This window comes from Tiliqua scincoides, chromosome 2 (genome assembly GCF_035046505.1).
Source record: "Tiliqua scincoides isolate rTilSci1 chromosome 2, rTilSci1.hap2, whole genome shotgun sequence".
Lineage (NCBI taxonomy): Eukaryota > Metazoa > Chordata > Lepidosauria > Squamata > Scincidae > Tiliqua > Tiliqua scincoides.
The window spans coordinates 7,160,567-7,170,045 of record NC_089822.1 but is presented as its reverse complement, the minus strand read 5'-3'; the positions used below and the strand labels follow the sequence as shown (position 1 = coordinate 7,170,045).

The 9,479-nt window shown below is 48.5% G+C and overlaps 1 protein-coding gene across 1 annotated transcript in view; it reads right to left on the bottom strand.

Moving 5' to 3' along the window:
* CTIF (cap binding complex dependent translation initiation factor) overlaps positions 1-9,215 on the bottom strand; it is a 194,602-nt gene extending 185,387 nt beyond the window's left edge. The window contains exon 1 of the mRNA XM_066616764.1: positions 9,033-9,215. The gene's annotated coding sequence lies outside the window, so the exon portion shown is untranslated. The remainder of the gene's footprint in view (positions 1-9,032) is intronic.
* Between the last annotated feature and the right edge of the window lie 264 nt (positions 9,216-9,479).

Below are 9,479 nucleotides of genomic sequence, written 5' to 3'. Positions count from 1 at the left end.
CCCCCCCCCCGCCCCTGACACAGTGTCAGAGAGATGATATGGCCCTCCTGCCAAAATGTTTGGACACCCCTGATATAAAGGAAAAAATGCATCTTCCTTCTTGATATGCTAGCTTACGACATGCAGAGGGATTCTGGTGCAATATGTTTACGTTCTTTTCCACATGCATACATTCCACATACATTCTCATGTATCATGTGCTTCTTCTGAATCTGCTCCATGCAAATTCTGTGTGCCCTCAAGCACACAAAGGAAGTTTTCACATTCCTGTAAAACAGACCTGCTTAACTGGAGACTAGCAAGCTAAATGCGGCCATCCAGCATGTATTGTGATCTGGGAAGCGCTTAGCACCCTTGATCATTGAAGAGGCAAGCCCCTGTGGCCCAGAAGAAACAATGCCAGACTGAGATTAAAGAACCTTGAGTTCAACTTCCACCTCAGCCACCAGGAAGCTCACCAGAGGACCAAAGGCCAGTTACGCTCTCTCAACCTGACTGGCCTCACAGGATGCCACTATAAGGATAAAACGGAGGAAACCCCATATATGCCAACCTGATCTCTGGGGAGAAATAATAATTAGGACTACAGTGTTGAGTTCTAGTTCATCACCTGGTTAGATTAAAAACATTTTGATTGACTTAAAAGTTGCCACAGTTAACTTAATCAGCAAATTTTTTTAATTTTGAGTTACTTTTAACGCAAGCACACTTATAAAAAAAAACTGTGGTGGCAAAAGCACCTTTAGAAGATGCATTCTCTTCCACATGAGAATAAAAAGAGAGAATGCCTCTTCACAGTAGATGCTTTCTACAACACAGGCAGGCATCACTGAAAAAGACAACATGCTTTTCTATTAGTAATATGTTTTTCTCACACACAGCTTTAATAAATTCATGAATAGAAAATAATATGATTATTTATTTAACCTCTGCTAACTGAGTAAGAGGCACTTTTTCAAGTGGGTGCTCCTTTTTTTAGCAGGGGGAGAGTAACTGGCCCACCTCACCCCAGCACTGTCTGTTCTAGTGGCTGTCTGCTGGTGTTCTTTTGCATCTTTTTAGATTGTGAGCCCTTTTGGGACAGGGAGCCATTTAGTTATTTGATTTTTCTCTGTAAACCGCTTTGCGAACTTTTTGTTGAAAAGCGGTATATAAATACTGTTAATAATAATAATTAATAATTTAACATCTCTTTAATCAGGCGACAACCCTAATAGTTGATAAATGGAAGTCAAATATGTGATCCAATATCATTGAAAAGTGTCAAAGGTAACATCTGTGTGAGATCTGTAATGCAAGAGAGCCAAAAGTCCTATGCAGATGTTCCTTGTAGCACTCAAAAGGGGGGGATGCCAGCAAGCCCCACATCTGAACTGACCACATGTACTGAACATATAGCACATCCTACATATGTTATAGGGGAGCAAAACAGAGGCATTCACCCAGAATGGCTCTGAAGGGGAGGGGGAGTGGCCACTTGCATGTCGCAGTGAGGCTCCCTGCAAAACGTAGTGTTTTGCATCCCCTCTAGCTACGCCACTGAGGCCATTCAGTCTTTTCTCTAAAACCTCCAGTAAGGGAGAATCCATAATGCCTGTATGAGGCAGCCCTTTCCAGGGCTGGGTGACTTTTAGGAAATTCTTCCTTGTATCTAGCATAACTTTACTTCCCTGTAGCTTCAACCCATTGGCTCTTGGGTCTACCCTTGGGAGCCACTGAGATTAAATCCCTCCCTTCTTCTGCATGTCAGTCATTCAGATATGAAGATGTTCCATTTTTCTGTAATAAAATTTCCCCCTAAAGTGCTAAATGGGGCAAATAGAACTAGAAGAATAGTATGAAGGGGTAAAAGATAGCCCCCCCCCCCCGCCAATTCCTCAGAGCCACAATCCTAGCAGAATTTGGGGCTCCCCACCACTGGTATTAATTTTTGTTCTTACAGTGAGAGATCTAGTTGGGGAATCTCTCGATGATATGTTATAGTCCGGCACAGATTCACGTACCCAAGTGATCTTCTGATGATGCTCTCAGCACATGATATATAAGCAAAACACTGGTATAAGCAAAACACCTCTCTTCCAGGCAATTAAAATTAACTCAAAATTATGCAGGGGATGGACAGAGTGGATAGGGAGATGCTCTTTACACTCTCACATAACACCAGAACCAGGGGACATCCACTAAAATTGAGTGTTGGGAGAGTTAGAACAGACAAGAGAAAATATTTCTTTACTCAGCGTGTGGTTGGTCTGTGAAACTCCTTGCCACTGGATGTGGTGATGGCGACTGGCCTGGACGCCTTTAAAAGGGGATTGGACAAGTTTCTGGAGGAAAAATCCATTACGGGGTACAAGCCATGATGTGTATGCGCAACCTCCTGATTTTAGAAATGGGCTATGTCAGAAGGCCAGATGCAAGGGAGGGCACCAGGATGAGGTCTCTTGTTGTCTGGTGTGCTCCCTGGGACGTTTGGTGGACCGCTGTGGGATACAGGAAGCTGGACTAGATGGGCCTATGGCCTGATCCAGTGGGGCTGTTCTTATGTAACCCTCCACCTTGTGATACACTTCAGTCCTTGGAACTGAGCTGGCTGCCCACCCCTGAAGTGAAATCCAAACACAATTTTTCAGATACAAAATGGTCACAGTGAAAATGGGCAAATGCTACCCATGGACAAGGAGAGCATCCATCAACCCCAGAGGGAGGAGGGGATGACGCTCCCTGACTGCTGCTGTTGCCAGTGCTGTTCTGACGGACTAGGTCTCTGGTTTCCACACTGAGGCAGTTCCGACTCTCGTCCATGTCCACAAATTGCTTCGGGGGCACAGTGCACCCGGTCCCCAACCAGAGCCATATTATTCATAAAGCTGACTAGGCTGAAGCCTAGGGGCCCCTCAGGGATCAGGGGCCCATCATTAATCTTTTTTTTTTCTTTTTTTTTGCTGAGACACTGTTACCTGCACCCTCAGGCACCAATGGTTAAAGCACTTTGCACTCAGTGCCATAGCAATACATGTATAATATATGTACAATACGTGTACATATATATTTATCCATATATATACTCTCATAAGTTCCTTTTTCGTCCACATATCTATTCCACATATTATTCCAAGTGAGAATAATAAAAGGCAGGAGATGCTTCGTTTCAGTTCATATAAATAATTGAAAAAATTCATTAGGAGACCCTCAAAATGGATACAGAGTCTGTACTGTGGTCTAGCACCTACAGTACCAGGGTGAGGCTGTAGTGGGGTGAGAGACTGAAGTGGGGACCTGAGATACCTGAAAGTCTAAGGGCTCGGCCATGGGTTAATATGGCCCTGCCCCAGACCCTGTGACGTTACATAAAAAGAGCCCCGCTGGATCAGGCCAAAGGCCCATCTAGTCCAGCTTCCTGTATCTCACTGTGGTCCACTGAATGCTTCAGGGAACACAAAAGACAACAGACCCAACCTGCATCCTGGTGCCCTCCCCTGTATCTGGCAATCTCTAAAACCTCTAAAACCAGGAGCCTGCACGTACCTAACATGACTTGTAACCTGTGATGAACGTTTCCTCCAGAAATGTGTCCAATCCCCTCTTAAAGGCATCTAGGCAAGATGCCATCACTACGTCCTGTGGCAAGGAGTTCCACAGACATTCCACCCCATCACTTCCTCATCCTACTGAAAGCAAGTGTGACACTTCCAATGTAAAGTCCCTTAGCAGTTTACAAACATGAATACAAAAGGACATTTCCCTCAGGCATGTGACATTACAGGGTACACCCAGCTTCACACTCTCCTATCATCTCCCTACAACACCGTGGGGTGGAGAAGTCTTTGGAAATGGGCTGTACTGTATGCTGGTCCTTTGTGAGTAGATTTCTCGGGTTCCCATTCATAATTTCTACAGCACTTTCCAGTGCACCAATCATCTCATTAATCCTTTTAACACCCCAGAGAGATAGGTTGGGCTGCAAAGTGAACATAAGAACAGGCTGGCTAGATCAGGCCAAAGGCCCATCTGGTCCAGCTTCCTGTATCTCACAGCGGCCTACCAGATACCACAGGGAGCACACAAGACAACATGATACTTGCAGCCTGTTGCCACTCTCTTACACCTGGCATTCTGAGGTAGTCTACTTCTAAAAACCCAGAGGTTACATATAGTCATCATGGCTTGTAACCTGTAATGGATTCCATCAATCTGTCCAATCCCTTTTAAAGATGTGTAGGCCAGACACCATCATCACATCCTGTGCCAAGGAGTTCCATAGATTAATTACATGCTGGGTAAGGAACTATTTTCTTTTTATCCATTCTAGCTCTCCCACCACTCAATTTTATTAGATGTCCCCTGGTTCTGGTGTTGTATGAGAGGTAAAAGAACTTCCCTCTATCCACCCTCTGCATAATTTTTTATGTCTCAATCACACACCCCCTCAAGTGCCTTCTTTCTAGACCAGGGGTGCCCAAACCCCGGCCCTGGGGCCACTTGCAGCCCTCAAGGACTCCCAGTCTGGCCCACAGGGAGCCCCTAGTCTCCAATGAGCCTATGGCCCTCCAGAGACTAGCTGGAGACCGCACTGGCCCAACACAACTGCTTTCAGTGCGATGGCCAACTGTTCAACCTCTTGCGTGAGCTGTGGGATGAGGGCTCCCTCCACTGCTTACTGTTTCACGTTTGTGATGTAGCAATGGCAGCAAAGGAAAGGCTGGCCTTGCTTTGTGCAAGACCTTTTATAGGCCTTGAGCTATTGCAAGACGACCATACATTCATAAAAGTTCCATCTCTGATATATTCATTTATGTAAATTGATTTAAATTTGATGTGTAAATTAATTCGTTTTTCCCGGGCCCCCAACACAGTGTCAGAGGGATGATGTGGCCCTCCTGCCAAAAAGTTTGGACACCCTTGTTCTAGACGGAAGAGCCCCAGATGCTCCTTTCCTCGTAAGGGAGATGCCCCAGCCCAGTAATCATTTTTTGGCGACCAGAACTGTATGCAGTACAGTTCAAAGATACCCAAGAAGCAGTTCAATCAAATAAAGATTCAAACCCAGGTCTCTTGTTGCCAAAACGCTACTTCCTGTCCTACAACTGCAACATGATGGCCCCACTGCCCTCCTAGAATCTTTTTTCTGTTAGGGGACCTGTTCAGAAAATTTTTATCTGGGCCTGACCCACAAAGCACATTCCTCGGGCATATGCCGCACCATGGTATACTGGACAAATCACTTCACACCTGAGTGCAAAACGTTTGGGCAAACAAGCTTCCAGTTCTCACTAAGAAGAAAGGTGCATTGAGGAAGAAAAGGAAAAATGATGTATTACTAAGCTATACTATAATTTCAGGCACGATGTCTAGCCTCCATTCATTTTCTCAACAGAATGCCAATTCGCCCACCTACGGAAACTTCTGTTGTATCTAGAAGTATTTTATTTATTTATCCATTGTATACCCTGCCATCCTCCCCAAGAAGGGGGATAGGAAAATCAACAGGTGCCTCTTGTGCTTCTGATTGAGACATTCATCATTCAAAAACTCCCTGCCAGGGCTGGTGGGAGAGATCAACCAGGTCAGACACTGGACCAGGGCCCACCTACAGGGCTAGCCCCGGAACTGGCAGTGGTAGCACACAGTGCAACATCAGAGGGCAGGCGGGGGGGGCAGTACAGCATTTTGACCCACGGCCCCCAGCAACCTGACGCCACCACTGCTCCTTGTCTAGAAGCTTCCTAAGAATCAACAATATCCTAGTATTTGATACCAGGGCATTTCAGCGTCCTTCAGAAAAGCACAAACCTGACAGCACTTCTCCAAGCAGCTCTTAAATGCGGAGGAGAAAAAACAGTGACAGCTCTCTAGCAAACCCGCTGATGCCTCTGCTAAATGCAAAGATTGTTTTCTCTGAACCAGGCTGGAGGGAGGGTAGGACAGAGGCAAAAAGGGGTGGAGGGAGCAAAAGCGCCTGTCGCTTGCTCTCTGATCTATCACTGCTTCTCGCTGCAATCTGTTCTCCCCTTAATACTGCAGCAGCAGCGTTCACCATCAACCCATGTGCAGAAAACTCTTACGTGGTGGAGGTCTGGGACAGGCAGTTCCCCCCCCCCCCAGCCTTTGGAAGCATTCATTCTTCCTGTGACTAAGGATGACAGGAAAGATCAAATATCCCTGCATGCTGGTGGAAAATTGGAGAGTAGATAATAAAGCTTCAAGAATCACAGCTAGAAAAGGGGCCGCACCCAAATCTATCTGAAAGATGATCCAGCCTCCTAGGATGGCTCTCAACAATCTCTGCAGGGTGGCTCAGGAACCTTAAAGCTGCAATCCTATGTATTTTGAGTAAGCCCCACTAAAGTCAATTGGACTTATTTTAGTCCAAGTAAACAGGCAGAGGATATATTTTTTGCATATCAGTTACAAAAGGGCAGCGCTGACTGTTGTATACTAGTACCAGGGAATGAGTGTTCTGGGGGGGTTATTGTTTTGGTTTTCTCTCCCCCCTCTCAATCTTCACCTCATTTGTCAAAAGGTAGAATGGACTGCAATAAGCAGCCTTGGGGATTTGGGGCTAGAAATAATCTAAATCAAGAACTAACAGGACATAGCAACAATATGATCCAAAGCCAATATTCTTCCCCCCCCCCCTTTTCCTAAACTCAATATTCCATTGAATTTGCCAGATTTATTGATTTTTTAACCCCAAAACACATTCAACTGTCAATAAATAGTGCCTAGTTAGTATATCTGCACTGCCTCCCATATGTGGACAATCTAAAGCCCAGAAAAATTAAATCAAAATAACCTGCATCTCAATAACTCCATCAGATGTGTATCTATAAATGCATCCCAGGGCTGCTATACAGTATGAGTGGTTGTGCTCCATGCTGGTAGCTTCTCTTCATTTCAACAATACAATCTTAGCAATTCTGATTTAGCAAAATGCACCAAACCCACCACAGCCAACAGAACGATTGAGACCTAGCACTGTGTGTGCACAGAATTGGAAAGAAAAACCTGTGCAAACGCAGCCGGGGCCATTGGGAAAGCTAAAAGGATTACAATAGCCTCTGTGCAATTAATCCTATATTACCAAGAGGAGGAGGATGGCGGGGGAGGCAGATGACCTGAAGGTACATCATCGAAAGAATGGAGGGGAAGCTGGAGCAAGACTTCAGGCTCATCTGATTCTGGAGGACTTTTACAGGAAATCCTGGACAGCTGTCTCATTATCCCCTCTAAAAAAGCCCAATTGCATAATGGACCATCAAGCAAATCATAGCAGCTCTTTCATATCCTCTTTCAAGGATCTCTTGTACAGTGTCTGAATCATTAGCTCCAGTTCACCGTGTGACATTACAAGGGAGGGCAGTCTCCATCCAGCCCCTTTCTCCACCCAAATACTGGCAAGGGGGGGGGGGGACCTCTGTCTCTGTGGGTCAGGCAGATGACATCAGAATGATGCAGGTCTTTCTCTGAAGGGGCGAGAGAAATGCCACCAGGCCCAGATCGCAGACCAGCAGGGGCTTCCCTGCCATAAACCGCATTGGGCGAAAGAGTAAAGGGGGGGTGGAGGGAGAGTGGGAGAAGAGAGCAGGACTAGACAATATGCAATCAATGCGCAAGTGTTTGAGGAGGGGGGGAGGATCACATGGGAGGGATACAAAATGAAAGCAAAATAAACAGTGAGTTGCAGCCTTGGCCTACGGGGGAGAGAAGCTGGCATGAAGAGCCCTCCCCAGCCATGGATTTATAATCCGATCTCCTTTTCGCAGCTGTAAAATCACCCAATGCCACTCTTGGAAGCAGTGGCATAGCTCGAGGGGGGGCAAAGCATCAAGTCTTGCAGGGAGCCTCATCGCAGAATGCACGGGGCCATTCCAGGGGCTATTCCAGGCAGGGGGATCCCAATCACTGCATCTCAATCAGTAGCGTAGCTAAAGGGAGAGCAAAGCGCTAAGCTTTGCAGGGTGCCTTATTGCAGTGTGCAAGTGGCCTCTCCCCTTTGGAGCCTTTCCAAGCGGGGGATCCCAATCAGTGGCGTAGCTAGAGAGGGGCAAAGCACTAAGCTTTGCAGGGAGGGGTCCCTCCCCTTTGGAGCCATTCCAGGCGGGGGAATCCCAATCAGTGGCGTAGCTAGAGGGGGCAAAGCACTAAGCTTTGCAAGGAGGGGTCCTTTTCCTTTGGAGCAAATCCAGGTGCGGGGATCCCAATCGGTGGTGTAGCTAGAGGGGGGCAAAGCACTAAGCTTTGCAGGGAGAGGTCCCTCCCCTTTGGAGCCATTCCAGGCAGGGGGATCCCAATCGGTAGCGTAGCTAGAGAGGGGCAAAGCGCTAAGCTTTGCAGGGAGGGGCCCTTCCCCTTCGGAACCATTCCAAGTGGGGGGATCCCAATCAGTGGCGTAGCTAGAAGGGGGGTAAAGCACTAAGCTTTGCAGGGAGCCTCACCGCAGCGTGCAAGGGGCCCCTCCTCGTCGGAGCCATTCCAGGCGGGGGGAGCCAAACGGAGATCCGTTTGGCTCCCCCCGCCTGGATTGGCTCCGAAGAGGAGGGGCCCCTTGCACGCTGCGGTGAGGCTCCCTGCGAGAGTGCTTTGCTCCACCTCTAGCTACGCCACCGCTGGCAAGTTTGTATCTCCAGAAGAGGCAGCGAGTGCCGCGGTTGCAAAACAAAGGGAAGCGCCGCGCACGCACCACCCCGCCTTGCTACGCCGGAGTCAGGAGGGCGAGGGATGCAGTCAGAACAAGCCCTTCCCCCGCCATCAGGACCACATCGTGGGGACCAACCCCGGGGAGAGATGCCCCAGGCACCCAAGGATCCCTCCATCCAAAGGCAGCCCTGGTTTGGTGCTGGAAGAAGGCAGAGGCTCCGCGCAAAAGGAAACTGACCAGCCTCTCCAGAGACAGAAGAGGGGGGGGCTCTTGCTGGCCCTCCTGCAGCATCCCCCGCCTGGAGGGCCAGCATCCTTGCCATCGACCCACAGCAGAGATGCCGAGGATGCTCCCCCTGGCCCCCTCCCCAAACAGCAGCTCCAGATCTGGTTACCTTGCTGGCTGGGAGGGAGGAGAGGGTGGCTGGCCCCCCAAGGATGGAGGGATGGGGATCCCCGGTCAGATGCCTGCCTGGAGGTTCATGAGTCCCAGCTGGAGGATGGGAAGGGCTTCTTTTCTTCGGGTCTCTGCTTTCCAGGTCGCCCCACGGCGGCACCGTCCAGGGAAAGGAACCGGGCTCTGACACAGGGAAAGGGAATGCAGGAATGTGACGTGCCCAGCTCCTCCTAGCAAGCCACGTGCATAGACTTTAAAAAAAGAAAGGACGCGCTGAGCGACCTGGGAAGTGTAGTTCCTTCTCTTGGGAAAGGGAGGCAGGCAAGGACTTGGTTGGGGGGGCAACGGTTTGAGTTGGCCAGATCTGACACCCTCTGCCCCCAGGCACTCCAGCCCTGCCGGGATTGCCTGCCCTTGTTGAAGGCTCTCCCTGCAATTGGCAATC